Genomic DNA, 13,229 nt, shown 5'->3' on the forward strand with positions numbered 1-13,229 from the left:
GAACATTGCCCTGAAACCTCTCCATATTACAAGATGCCATTTCATATAATGGTCTGCTGGCTGCACGAAGTCAGTCACAAGCAATTTGGAAGCCAATGTAATATCCACATGGCCACACCACAGATGTATTATCACACACCTGCACACCACTGCTCTAGGCCCACTACTCAGCACGCTCTAACTTACTGGCATCTCTGTTCTACACCATTTTCAAGAAACCTAGTAAATCAAGGCACTGTCTGGTACACTCATGATCAGCAATGGGACATCCAATGGTTATCCAGTGCCACCTGGTCATTGGGAATTTCAAAAATTTTATGATATTTATCTATCCATTTTTCAAGAATGAAGTTGAAGGCACTTTGGGGTTTCCATTCATCCCGGAACCATTAAATGGTGAGGAAGCTCATTTCAATGAAAGCTCTGAGGAACTCTCACAGGCAAGGCTTCCCAGAGTGTGCCCAAAAGGTCACATGAAGAAAGGCCCTTTAAGGTCTATAATGTGAGGTCCTTGTGTGTTTTGACTCTTAACTGTGGCTGCCAAGTTTTTCAGAATAAAATCATGTGATATCCTTGCTGAGATTCTCAGTGCTCTATTGAAAGCTTTCCTGGGCCTAGATCTCAGGTTTCAAGGGCGACTCTTATGCATGGCCTCCTACAATCCCAATACAACTCATGGCAATACTTCTCTGAGGTCAGTTTCAGAACTCAGTTTCTAAGGGGAATCACACCAGAGTTCAAGCCCATGTGGACCCAGTCATCTATTCCAAACGCCACAAAAATGACCACATTTAAAACCAAAACATTCCCACATTGCCCTTATCTTTAACCATATAAACACTCATCATTAACTCTGGCTGCAGGTTTCCAAGAGTGGCACAGCCCAAGACAGTGTCCAAATAATGCACCCTTGCCCCTGATATGTCCAAAGTAAGGGTGGCCTGTTCACCCTTCTTATGAACCAGGAGTGATCAAATAGGCCTGCCATAAATACTGCTCTTCTTCTCCAATTTGAGGCCTACTGACTGTCAGGTATAGATTCTTTATGTGATTTGGCATCATGAGACAACCCAAGCAGTTCTGCAGGACTTTGAAGAACTCATTTGATCCAAAGGATCCCTATTCTCACTTGATGGAGGTCAGGAACCAAACAGAAGAAGGCAAGAGACTTCATCCACAATGACAGATTTTTTGCCATTTTGGTTTGGATGCACACATGGGATCTTCTTTAGATCTATCAGGAGCTGAGAATTTTAGCCACAGCCTCAAACAGGGCCTAGTGTCTGATTAAGACACATCCCTTTCCAGAGCAATTAAGCAAAGAGCCACAGGTGATGCCCATTCATTTCCATTTGAAAACTATTTCTTCAGGCTTCACAAAGGGGTGGCCTGAGGCAAAGACCTTCCTGACATTCAAGGCAACAGAAACATAGATAAGCAAATGGAGCCAAGCAGGGTTTCTCCACTGAGACTTTACTGGTCACACTGGTATCTGAGTTTTCTGAGATGTTTCCATTCCCTTCAGCTATCAAGGACATGGTCATGTCACAGAGTTTGGAGGTGGTACATATCTTGGACAATAAACCATGATACTATTCTGGAGAGTGGCCAGAATTCAGGAAGAAAACAGCAACTTAGGAAGTTAGTAGGTGTTTCCCATCCATAAGGCAAGCAACAGTCCATTAATCAATTGTGCAGGATGAATGCTGTGAAACTTTCTACTAGACAGGACACCTCCATTGATGCATTCTCATTTCTAATGTCTAAAACCACGGACACAGTGGCTACACAGACATAGAAACACTCGCCTTGTCTAAAGACTTACTAGAAAAAGTCGACTCCAAACCAAACCAACCACCTTTCCTACCTATTCTCAGAACATGAAACAAAACCACAAACTCACACCCACAACCAAAAAGGCACCTCCTTCCCAAAAATAGGTCTTTAACTATCTGGAGTGTCCTCTGACTGGTGGGCCATACTATGTTCCACTCGAAATGGCCTGTCCGGTCTCAGATCTTGTCTCCTTGGCCAACTCTGTTATTCTGGGAGGAGCCAGTGGTTAGCCACAACCTGCTGTCTCAAGAAAGGCCCCTCTTCAGAGCTCTACTGGCATTTGGCCATCCTCACATCACTAGGTACCAAGAAGGTCTGACTCTGTACTTGGTAAATCCAAACAAGTGAGCCCACTGGGACTGGGACTGGGACTGGCTCTTGGTGCCTGGCTTCTTGCATCCCAATTTCAGAGAGTTCCATCACCAAGAAAATGAGGTATGTCACTTTCTTTGGAACTGAATGAGGCCACTGCCTTGGCAACAACTTTGTCCTAACACTTGCTTACAATGGTCCCATGAGTTGGAGGGTGCCCCTACTTCCTGTGACAATTTGACTAGTTAGAATGGTATATCAAAATAGACACCATGGAACAGCTCTCCACGAAGGCCTGGTTAGGTCCATCTTCTCTACATTAAGAAGAGAGAGTCTGATTCATACACATCCCTTCGTCCTGTGCAGGTTGTTTGCCATGGAAGATGGCTTTTGCTCATTCAGGTCCTTCATAGCTGCCTACATCTTCTCCAGGGATAATTTCTACATCGAACTTTGAGGTTCTCAGCAGTTGGAAGATCACCTACATCCCTTATTGAAAGAATAGCCCTGTCCCTGCTCTTTTGTAATGTTAGATTGAGGCAACAGTGTATGGTTAGGGTTAATAACAGGTTCGATTTGGGTTAGGAATCATTCTGCGGGATGAATAATGGTATTGGGAACCTGCAATATATAGAAATATAGTGGTTAAATATAAGTATGGAAACAGAAATCTAGGTAAGATTTGAAGCTCAGAAGTGCATTGGGCAATAGATTGGGACACGTAGCTTTGAATTACGTTCTGCATACATATTTCAGAAAAATCGATATACAATGGCATAGGTCCTTGTACCTCGGATGATTGAATGTAGTAGAGTACATCCACTCAAAAAGGGATAGTCGATAGGATCAGGAAGATAGTCAGTATGTTTCGGAAGAAGATAGAGTATAGGATTTGGACCAAAGTTCATTAGCAATAGGGTTTTGGTTAGAGAGTGAATGTCAATGTCAGCACATGTGAAGGGTCAGTCACAATGTTGAACTGGGAAAAATATGTAGGAAAGTAGATATCAATAGAGACATTAGGAAATCAGGCAAAGTATAAAGTGAGTGAAAAAACTAGACATTTCCAACAGTTTTGAGGTTGAATATATAATCTTAGGAAGAAACAAAAATGTGGTCACCAATAGGATTGACATTTGAGAGCATTAGGCAACCTGGATATGGATGTTTTTAGTAATCCATGTTCAGTTTCCATTTAGGCTTTGGTACAATCATACATGTGACTTTTGCATTTTGTGTCCAGAATATTACTTTGGTAACATGCATATGTAGATCAGGTGACATGAGTATTTCTTCCACCATTTCTGGGAGCAATATTTAGAAGATCAATAAATTAGTATTGGGCATACTAAGAGGTGTACCCTGTGTCTATGAATATAGAGATAATGCATGAATAGACCATATAGTGAATAAATAATATAACTGGTTCCACTTTAAATAATGGATTAAACTGATATCAGAATATATATAAGAAATACTATATTGATATGAAATCATTTCTTCCAACCAGTTATACATCTAATGGTGATATTATAGTTATGGTTTATCATGAAGTGAGTGTCAGTTTTGCTTCAAAAGTGATAAAGGAAATCAAAAATAATGTATTTGGAAAGAAGTCTCATGATAAGACCAGTCAAGAAACCTGGAAGAATCCATGTGTTCTGAAGCAGGAAGTGATTGAAAGTGAAACAAATGCCTATAAGTTTGCTAACTTGTGGATGAAATATATATCCTATGATGTGCACAAATTGAAGAAATAGTAATGTACCAGTGTTGAATTAATATAAATTTCAAAATACACATCATGTCACATAGGAATGTACTTGCATTGATGTTAAACTGGGTCAGTTACTGTAGAAGTATTAGTATTTGTATGCAACATTAACTGAAGTTAGTTTTCAGTACTGCAAACAATATGTATTTCAGGTGGATGAATATTTCTGAGAATGATCTTGTGAAAAGTTGATTATAAATCCATATACATGAACATGAATGAATTTAGTGAGTGTATATAAGACACATATATTTCATATTTTGAAAAATCTGGAGAGTGTATATATATATATATACAAAAAAAACACACACAGACAATAAATTAGCAATCGAAATTTATCATGAAATATATATCTTCCACAGATGCAAAATTATTTCTTTTAGAACATGGATTTATGTATAATGTTGTTCTTCTAGGAAACACACCCCTAGGTTAAATTTTCAGTTCCAACAGAGTTTAACAGGAGTGATCATTTCTCACAAATTGTATTTGCCAAATTAGCCTCCTCACAAGAATGTAGGTGTGATACCAGGTAGTGTTCTATATGTGCATTTAAAAATACATGTGCTGAATAGGCTACAGAGAAAGGGAGAGAGGAATTCACATATTTGTTAACATTAAAAACACATGGAGAACTATTTCAATTAAAAATTGACTAGATTTATAACACCTACAATTAATCATGCAAAAAACAAGTCCAACTATACACCATGATTCCTCTGAACTGCTAGTATTCCTATTCTGTTTGTGTTATTTTTCTCCATCATATTAGGAGTAGTAGTCAGAGTTTATTAGGGTATGCGTTAGTGTCAGGGATTCAGTATTTCGAATGGAAAATTGGAAAATGACTCTAAAGGGTATGCAAATATGTGCTACACAAAAATGTTCACACTCTCATCCAGAAGATTGCCTTGGCATTACCTTAGTTCCAAGTAAGATACAATAAAGGACATAAGTTAGAAAATCTGTAAATACATATCAGGAATAAAAAATGCTCAGGAGTTCATAAACTTGTAGGTGGTAGAGGAGTTTCCAATAGTAAGGGACAGGGTAAACACTCCACAAACATTGAGCTCTGCTTGTGTAAAGACTTCTTGAGAAACTCTCTGAGGTTGGGCTCTTAAAATACATGTTGTTGTCAGGAGCTTTAGCTTCCTTTGTTGTGTGACCATCAAATCTGGGTGTGCAAATATGTGACCTGAAGGACATTGTTTCTAATTTTCCAATGAAAATGAGGCAGCAGTGCTGAATACTCTTTTTGTAGTTAAACTATGGCCACTGGGGTGTAAGTGTCTTCCCGGGTTGACTGTGAAGCCATTTGGTCATCCTCCAATTTTCGTGGTGTTTCTTGCTGGTGCACTGGGAGTTTGGTATTTGCTTCATGAAATACAAGGAGTTCAACTGGGACACAGTGCTGGAGGGAGTTCTGTCACGTGTGGACGGACACGGTCTGCATGAGAATGCACCAACCAGGATTCTGTCCCACATAGGTTGCCCCTTTGTCCATAGCAACCTGATTCTGAACATTGCCCAGAAACCTATCCATATAACAAGATGCCTTTACATATAAGGGTCTGCTGGCTGTACCCTGTCAATCACAAGGCAATTGGAAGCCAATGGCAGATCCACATGCCCCAACACACATGTTTTTTCACACACCTTCACACCACTGCTCTAGGCCCACTAATGAACAGGCTCCAACTTACTGGCATCACTGTTCTACACAATTTTCATGAAACCCACTCACTGAAGGCACTGTCTGATACACTCATGATCAGCAACAGGACATCCAAAAGTTTTCCAGTGCCACCTGGTGATGGGAATTTCAAAAATTTCATGGTATTTATCAAGCCATTTTTCGAGGATAAAGTTGGAGGCTCTGTGGGTTTCAATTCATTGATATGAGTTGAAGAAGCTCATATCAATGAAAGATCTTGAGAACACTCACAGGCAAGGCTTCCCAAAGAGTGGCCAAAAGGTCACATGAAGTCAGGCCCATTGAGGTATACAATGTGAGGTCCATATGTGTTTTGACTCTCAACTGTGGCTTTAAAGAATTTCAGAATAAAATCATGTGATATCCAGGCTGAGATTCCCAGTGCTGTGGGCAAAGCCACCCTGCACCTAGATCTCCCTGCACCACAATTAATACCTGAGATGTTGGTTGCATGGCCTAGTAAAATCCAAACACAATTCATGACAATACTTCTCTTATGTCACTTGCAGAATTCAGTCTCTAAGGGGAATCATACCAGAGTTCAAGCCCAGGTGGACCCAGTCATCTGTTCCAAGCGCCAAACAAATTACCACAATTCACAACAAAATGCTCCCACATGCCCCTTATCTTATTTCATGTAGACACTCATCATAACATCTGGATGGAGGTTTCCATGAGGGGCACAGCACAAGACAGTGTCCAAAATAACCTTTCTTGCCCCTCATTTGCCTAAAGTCAGTGTGGCCTGGAAATCCTGACTGTGAACCAGGAGTGATCAAATACGCCTGCCGTTAATACTCCTTGGCTTCTCCAATTTGATGCCTACTGACTGTGGGGTTTAGATTCTTTATGTAAACTGGATTCATGAGAAAACCCAAGCACCTATGGGCTAAACTCTGCAGGGCTTTAAAGAACTCATTTGACCCAAAGGATCCCTATTTTCACTTGATGGATGTCAGGAATCTTAGAGAAGAAGGTGAGAGTCTTCATCCACAATAACTGCTCTTTTGGCCATGTTGGTTTTGAATGCACCCATGGGATCTTTCTTTAGATCCATCAGGTGCTGAAAATCTAAGCCACAGCCTCACACAGGGCCAAGAGGCTGATTCAGACACATCCCTTTCCAAAGCAATTAAGCAAAGAGCAAAACACACACAGACATTATAAAGTGGCAATATATATGCCAATTGAAATTCATGATGAAATATATATCGTCCACAGATCCAAAAATATTAATTTTACTGAACATGGATTTATGAATAATGTTGTTCAACTAGAAAGGTTACCCTTAGGTTGAATTTTAAGATCCAATAGCGTTTAGGAGGAGTGATCTCTTGTCATAATTTGTATCTGCCATGTCAGCCACCTCACAAGAATGTATATGTGATACCAGGTAGGATTCTATATGTTTATATAAAAATACATGTGATGAATAGGCTACAGAGAAAGGGATAGAGGAATTCACATATTTATTAACTTAAAAAACACAAGGAGAACTATTTCAATTAAAAATTAACTAGATTTATAACACCTACCCTACATAATGCAAAAGGCAAGTCCAACTATACACCATGCCTCTTCTGAACTGCTTGTATTTCTATTGTGTTTGTATGCACTGTGGGTTTCAAGAACCATTAAATGTTGAGGAAGCTCATTTGAATGAAACTCTGGAGAACTCTCATAGGCAAGGCTTCCCAAAGAGTGACCAAAAGGTTAGATATAGCCAGGCCCATTGAGGTCTACAATGTGAGGTCCATGTGTGTTTTGACTCTCAACTATGGCTACCAAGTCTTTAAGAATAAAATCATGGGATATCTTGGCTGAAATTCTCAGTGCTCTGTGGAAATCCACACTCGGCCTTGATCTTAGTTTCCAAGGGCGACTCTCATGCTTGGCCTCCTAAAATATCACCACAATTCATGGCAATACTTCTCTGAGTTCAGTTCCAGAAGTCAGTCTCTAAGGGGAATCACACAAGAATTCAAGCCCAGGTGAACCCACTCATCTCTTCCAACCGTCACACAAATGACCACAATTAATACCAAAACACTCTCACATGGCCCTCCTCTTCTTCTATAAAGGCACTCATCATAACATCTGGCTGGAGGTTTCCATGAGGGGCACAGCCCAAGACAGTGTCCCAAATAAGCTCCCTTGCCACTCATTTGCCTAAATTCAGGGTGGCTTGGACACCCTTCTTGTGCACCAGGAGTGATCTGAAAGGGTAAAATAAATTGAAATTAAAGTGTAAAAGTTGAAGTGTAAAAGACTGGGTTTTGTAAAGTTTCTAAGCTGCAAGGCCTGAGTTAAAATGTAAAGGACCAGGTATTGTTAAGTTCCTATGCTACATGCAAAACCTGAAATTCCTGTAGCTTGTAGTACAATTCCCGACTGCCCAGTAAATATTCCCCCTGACCGCCTGGTTATTTAATAACCTAGGACCCTGTGTGGCCTGGCACATAGGCATTGCAAGGCCTAAAGCAATCTGTTTGAATGTGTACCTCGCTTTAGAACTGACCTATCACTCCTGCCTCACCTGTTCCTGCCAATGAATGAACTAATCATGTTTAGGAATTGTTGTTTGATTTTTCTGCGGTGTATGTTGATTTCTTAAAGGAGACTGTGATATATGTAAAGTCCCGCCCTCCCCAAAAAGTGTACTTAAGCACTGCTCAACCCCTGCTCGGGGCTCTGGGCTGCTCTCCCTTCTTGAGTGAGCACGTAGCCCCAGCATGCTGGATTGGATCCTCAATGAACGCCTTTTTCTGTTGCATGAGCCGCGGTCTCTTGGTGGTCTCTTCCTCCGACGTTCACCGGATCCTTACATTTGGTGCGTTGGACGGGAATCACGCAGCATAGGACAAGGACACCCCAACAGACCCCTCTGGGGGTAAGTAAGGCGCTTCTTTCCATTTTTCCTTGCGATCGCTCAGAGCTTTTTGTTCAGGTTCCGTTTTTCCGTTTTTGGTTTGGGTTGGCAGAGTGGCTGCCAGCGGAGAACGTAAGTTCCCCCTGTCAGTGGTGGACAAACGTGTCCTAAAGCCACAGACCACGTCCTTGCAAGGGATGCCTTCGAGGACTCAGGGAGTGATGGATGTGCCCTCATTAGGTGAGGAGGGACGGATGAGCCCACATTAGGTGACTCTGCTGCCAACCCTTCATATCTTGCTGGCTACTTTTTTCTCTCAGGTTGAATTCACTGTCTGGCTTTGTGGTCTAACCCATCAGGTTTTGCCAGTTACTAGGTTCTAATCTTTACTTCTGAACTCGTGTTAAATGTTACCTGTGTGTACATGTTTGTGTCACGTTTGTATTGTCCTTGTCTCTGTTTGAGAAACTCTCATTATGGGACAAAGCCATTCCATGCCTCTGTCCTTGAAGCCTTTCCTGGTCCCTGCCTCCAATCCGACACCGTCACCCAGGATCCTATCACTCAAACCTTCTACTCCTTCCCCTCTTCCCTCCATTCTCCCTGAGTCACAAGATTGTAGATCTTGGGGTTGTGAACAAACGGGAGCTGCATGATGGTCTTTGTGTGTCTTTTTATCTGTGTTTCTGTTAAATGTGATGGCATTGTTTGGACCGATGCAGAGTCCCGAGTTCCAACCTGCCTTACATATGTGGAAGTTACTTTAGCTAAATTTTAAACTAATGCTTCTCCTGTGAGGGACCAAAAGTCAATAGAACCGCCAGTTTTTCTGTTCTCACCTTTTGCACCTCTCTTAGCTGTGTTTTAAAGAACTTTGATAAACTTTACTCCCCTTTGTTAAGCAAGATTATGGAAGCAGTGATTTCTTTTCTTCCCGTAGTTGGCTTGAGCATGCCCACTGCAGAGGGAAATGTCTGGGGTCAAAGAACTTTGATATCTCACTTAAACTTTTCTCAAAACCCTGTCCTCATTATTAAATTGGCATTAATTGGCTTTGGGATGGGAACCAAGCCTTCAGTCATAAATTTTGACACCCCAGAGGGGACTTTAAATAAACCCCACTCTGCCCTCTTGGGGAAGCCTAGCACTCAAAACAACTGCAAGGAGAGGATGAAATTTTTGGGAGCTGACTACTGCAAAGTTGGGAGACATAGAATATGCCTGGTGCCTGGGGTCAAAGCAAACCAGAGGAACTAATCCTGTAAGTAAATGGTGAGGCTAAGGGACTCCCAGCAGCTGACAGAGCCATTTTGCTGTGGGGAACTCCCTTATTCCTTACGTGCACTTTAAGGATTTCTCCACCTCTGTTTACTTAACAAAAGGGACAATGAATGCATTAATATGTTGATATTATAGATTGTTTCTTGGGGATGATCTAGGGTGAATGTGTATCTAAAAATGATTTTTTTTTTATTTTAACCATCTCGTATCTAAATGGGTTTCTAAAGCATTGCACTATGTTACAGTTAAAAGTTGGGTTTAAACAATTGTTTAGTTTGATTTCAGGTAGTTCATGCTAGGAAACTTAAATACTTAGGATAAAAAATAATTAAAGAGTTTTAATTTTGAACTAGGCAGCCTGAAAAAATTTCACTAGATATACCAGTGCATTAACTTGGGAAGAGATAATAAATTATGATATGGTATCTATTCTCATCAGTGTGTAAGATTTTAAAAAATGGTACTAAATTAAAACGTTGGTCTGGCTTATTGAAATGACATTAATTAGCAACAGTCTTGGAAATTTTTAAAGCTTAATTTCGGATACCCATGGTAGTGTGTGGTTCTTTTTAAAAAATTTTCAGCCAATTTAATGTAACTTAATACTATTAGAAACTTCATAACAAAGAAAGGGGCTTAACGATACTATAGAAACTTCTTCTGATGGTGGCTTTAATATTATCAAAAAATGATCCTATTTTCAGTTTTGTGTGAGCAAGTTTTTCTAGTGTAGAAAAATCTAAAGATATAAAATTTTGAGAATTACATCTTAAACTTGCATCAAAATTTTCAACATCCAAACCTGGAAATTATGACTTATAGCTAAAATGCCTTAGGCCTGAGGTTTCTGCTACGAATTCCAGTCTTTTCAGTTTTCCAGACCTCAGCCAGGACTTAAGTTGATATGCAAATAAAAGAAGCCTGCAGCACTCAGCAGGAGACAGATAAAAAAGAGTAAATGTGTCTTTTTACCTGAACTCAAACTAGACCTAACCAAAAAATTATATTATACGGTATTTACTAATTACTGGCCAGTCATCTTTTTAGGACTCTTGCTTTTCTTAGATTCTGTATTTTTTTTTTTTTGAGCTCATGATCTTGATTCTGCTGATGGGTTAATGTTTTCTGATCAGTTCTATTTTTGATCGACTCTGGAGTTTTTAGCATTTCAATGGAGATTTCACCTGAAAAAGCTACAAGGCTTTTACTATTGTGTTATGTGTTACATTTGTGTTACGTGTTGTATGTTGGTATGTCTGTATGTGTGTATGTCCATATATCATGCAGTGATATGACAATTGACAGATGAGGAGCACTCATGAAAAATTTAGAATGTATCCAATTGTCTTTGATTCACGTGATTCATATGTTTTAATTCAAATTGGGTAAACAGATAAAAATAAAGATGTCTTTAAAATTAGGCCTATAAGTTTTCTAGGTTTTCAAAAAGGCCCTAATAAAATGTAGATGTCTATAAAATAATCTGCCTAAATTCAGAAATTTACAAGTATTGTATTGAAATGTGAACAGAAAAAGGTTAGTAGATGAAAAAGAGAAACTAAAAGGTTCCAGATATAGATCTAATAGAGGAAAAATGTGTTTCTGGATAAGAGAGTCTATATGATTAAGTAATTAAAAGTGTTTAAGTAAATAATAAAAAAAGGTTTGTGTAACTTGGTTATATGTGTAAGTTTTGAGCAAGTAATCTTAAAAAAATAAACAGCTGGTAAAACAAGTACTGTTTTTATAAAATTGTGCCATGTTATTTCTTTAAAATCTAAACTTTTTTAATACAAAAACATCAATGTAATTGTGGTGTTAATGTGTTCATATCTTACAGGTATACAAGTCTGTAAGGAAGAAGCTTCCAAAGACCATTGTATCAAGCTGGTGTTCTAAGGTTGTATGGTAATTCTAGGCTTAAAAGAAAAACATGTTGGAGATTTATGTATATCATTTGTGTTCTATAATTGGACTTGTTATCAATAAGATATGTACAGTTCCATGTTACTTTTTACACTGAGATACAATCTAAAAGTATTTTTAACTTAATGAGAGCCAAATCTGTGAAGGTTTTATTGTAAACACAAAGGTAATGCCCATTCATTTCCATGTGAAAACTGTTTTCTTCAGGCTTCACAAAGGGGTGGCCTGAGACAAAGACTTTCCTGATATTCAGGGCAACATAACAATAGGTAATCAAAAGGCCCAAAGCAGGGTTTCTCCACTGAGACTTTACTGGCTACACTGATATCTGAGTTTTCTGAGATGCTTGCCATTCCCTTCAGCTATCCAGTACATGGCCATGTCACAGATCTTGGAAGTGGTTCATATATTAGACACAAAATCATGAGCCTATTCTGGAGAGTGGCCAGAATTCAGGAACAAAACAGGAACGTAGGAAGATAGTTGGTGTTGCCCATTGATAAGGCAAGCCACACTCCATTTATAAATTGTGCCGGATGAATGCTGGGAAGTTTTCTCCTTGAGAGGATACACCCATTGAGGCATTCTCTTTTCTAATGTCTTCAACCACGGACACAGTGGGATACACAGACCTAAAAACACTCGCCTTGTCAAAGGACTAACTAGAAACACTCCACTCCAAACCAAACACACCCCCTTTCCTAACTATTCTCAGAACAAAAGAAAAAACCACCAACCCATACCCACAACCACAAAGGCACCTCCTTCCCCCAAGTAGGTCTGGAACTATCCAGAGTGTCCTCTGACCGGAGGGCCATACTATGTTCCCCAGAAATGGTCTGTCCTGTCTCAGATCTGGGCTCCTTGGTCAACTCTGTGAAGTTTTCAGGAGCCAGCAGTGAGCCTCTACCTGTTTTCTCCGGAAGGGCCCCTCTTCAGAATTTTTCTGGAATTTGGCCATTCTCACATAAGTAGGCACCACAAAAGACTGACTCTGTCCTCGGAAAATCCAAACAAGTGAGAACACTGGAACTGGTGCTGGGACTGGGTCGTGGTGCCTGGCTTCCTGGAACCCAAATTTGGAGAGTTCCATCAACAGGGATGTGAGGTGAGGTCACTTCCTTTAGTAACTGAATGAGGTCACTGCCTTGGCAACCAATTTGTCCTAACATTTGCTTCCTAAGGTCTCATAACATGGAGGATGTCCCTACTTCCTGTGACACTTTCACAAGTTAGAATAGTATAGAAACCATAGTCACCTGGGAACAGCTCTCCACAAAGGCCTAGTTTGGTTCATCTCCTCTACCTTAAGAAGAGAGAATCTGATTCAGACACAACCCTTCATCCTGACCAGGTTGTTTGCCATGGAAGATGCCTTTTGCTCTATCATGTCCTTCATAGCTGCCTACGTCTTCTCCAGGGATCATTTCTGCATGGAACTTTGAAGTTTTCAGCAGGTGGAAGATCCCCTGAATTCCTGTATTGTAAGACCAAATCTTTCCCTGCTTTTCTGA

This window comes from Callospermophilus lateralis, unplaced genomic scaffold (assembly GCF_048772815.1).
Source record: "Callospermophilus lateralis isolate mCalLat2 unplaced genomic scaffold, mCalLat2.hap1 Scaffold_189, whole genome shotgun sequence".
In the NCBI taxonomy this organism is placed as follows: Eukaryota; Metazoa; Chordata; class Mammalia; order Rodentia; family Sciuridae; genus Callospermophilus; species Callospermophilus lateralis.